We start from the raw sequence: 2,603 nt of genomic DNA on the forward strand, positions 1-2,603 counted from the left end.
GTGGGCGGTGGGTGGACCACAACGGTACAGTCAGTGGGCGGTGGGCGGACCACAACGATACAGTCAGTGGGCGGTGAGCGGTGGGTGGACCACAACGATACAGTCATTGAGCGGTGGGTGGACCACAACGGTACAGTACAGTCATTGGGCGGTGGGTGGACCACAACGGTACAGTCAGTGGGCAGTGGGTGGACCACAACGGTACGGTACAGTCAGTGGGCGGTGGGTGGACCACAACGGTACAGTCAGTGGGCGGTGAGTGGACCACAACAGTACAGTCAGTGGGCGGTTGGTGGACCACAACGGTACAGTCAGTGGGCGGTGGGTGGACCACAACGGTACGGTCAGTGGGCGGTGGGTGGACCACAACGGTACAGTCAGTGGGCGGTGAGTGGACCACAACAGTACAGTCAGTGGGCGGTTGGTGGACCACAACGGTACAGTCAGTGGGCGGTGGGTGGACCACAACGGTACGGTCAGTGGGCGGTGGGTGGACCACAACGGTACGGTACAGTCAGTGGGCGGTGGGTGGACCACAACGGTACAGTCAGTGGGCGGTGAGTGGACCACAACGGTACAGTCAGTGGGCGGTGAGTGGACCACAACGCTACGGTCAGTGGGCGGTGAGTGGTGGGTGGACCACAACAGTACAGTCAGTGGGCGGTGGGTGGACCACAACGGTACGGTACAGTTCAGATTTGAGGCTGTGTTGTGCCTAATTATGCAAACGAGCACTGCATTGTCTATATATAGGACAGTGTTGGTAACTGTTTCTTCTTGTCACTGCATAGTCTTCTATAGGGCAGTGTTGGTGTTGCCTATCCGTACACTAGTCCCTGGCGTAATCCACGTATCCAATTCCCGACACGGACAAGAAGTAACAGTTACCCACCATAAGACCCACAGAGTTGCCAAAGGGACAAACTGGGCAGTGAGCTCAATGTGGCTGCTACAAATTCTGCAATGAGGGACGAGGGTATTTTTTACAGGTTGTTAATTTGCTTTTCACAGTAAAACATCGAAAGGCCTATAATGTACTTCCGAACTCAAGATTTGGAACCTTTTGGTCCAGGAGCATAAAATTATTCTTAACAAAACAAAAAATTATTCTTAACAAAACACAAAATTATTCTTCACAAAACACAAAATTATTCTTAACAAAACATAAAATTATTCTTAACAAAACACAAAAATATTCTTAACAAAACATAAAATTATTCTTAACAAAACATAAAATTATTCTTAACAAAACACAAAATTATTCTTAACAAAACATAAAATTATTCTTAACAAAACACAAAAATATTCTTAACAAAACATAAAATTATTCTTAACAAAACAAAAAATTATTCTTAACAAAACACAAAATTATTCTTCACAAAACACAAAAATATTCTTAACAAAACATAAAATTGTTCTTAACAAAACAAAAACAAGCAAACAAATAAACAAAAAAATTGGCTGCAACAGTTGTTTTGAAAACGGCCAGTTCGAATCTTAGTTAGATACCATGCTATAATTATTGCACATTCATCTTTCATTGACCAAGGTCAAGGCTTACTGTACACGAAGCACATTCATCTTTCATTGACCAAGGTCAACGCTTACTACAGGAAGCACATTCATCTTTCATTGACCAAGGTCAACGCTTACTACAGGAAGCACATTCATCTTTCATTGACCTAGGTCAACGCTTACTACAGGAAGCACATTCATCTTTCACTGACCAAGGTCAACGCTTACTACACGAAGCACATTCATCTTTCAACACTTACATAATAATTTCAAGGGGGGGGGGGGGTACAGGTTTATGTAAAACAGTACAGAGTTGGTTCTGGTGACCAAAGCTCGTTTCTTTGCAACAGAACTAGTAACCTCGTTATAACGAACAATACACTGAGTATACATGCAGGTCAAACCTCAGCACCCATGAAATAAAAGGATAGAGATAGAGGCCCATTTAGCATCATCATTCAGAAGGCAATGCTACTTTCAGCTGACGTTTTATTGGATGACCCATTTTCTCATTTGCAGTCTGTCAATGTTCCCACTTCTGTGTACATAATGGTACTGACGTCATTCCACAGACTTATTTCCCATCACGACCAGAGACAAAAGGAACCTCACCACCACAGTGTTCATGGTTCAGTACTAAAGGTCATGGCGAGACGGCGTGTTCAGTACTAAAGGTCATGGCGAGACGGCGTGTTCAGTACCAAAAGTCACGGCCAGACGGCGTGTTCAGTACCAAAGGTCATGGCCAGACGGCGTGTTCAGTACCAAAGGTCACGGCCAGACGGCGTGTTCAGCTGTTGGTGGCGATGTCAACAAGGACGAGGATGTGGGTCATGGAAGCAAAATGTATCCTATAATTATAATAATTTATTAATATACTGCGCCAAAAGCAAAGGAACGCATAAAACACAGAGAGAGAGAGAGCGAGAGAGAGGGAGAGAGAGAGAGAGAGAGAGAGAGGGAGAGAGAGACAGAGACACAGAGAGACAGAGAGAGAGAGACAGAGAGAGAGAGGGAGAGAGAGAGAGAGAGAGACAGAGAGAGAGAGAGAGAGAGAGAGACAGAGAGAGACAGAGAGAGAGGAGAGA

Source organism: Aplysia californica, unplaced genomic scaffold, assembly GCF_000002075.1.
Source record: "Aplysia californica isolate F4 #8 unplaced genomic scaffold, AplCal3.0 scaffold00709, whole genome shotgun sequence".
NCBI classification, from domain to species: domain Eukaryota; kingdom Metazoa; phylum Mollusca; class Gastropoda; order Aplysiida; family Aplysiidae; genus Aplysia; species Aplysia californica.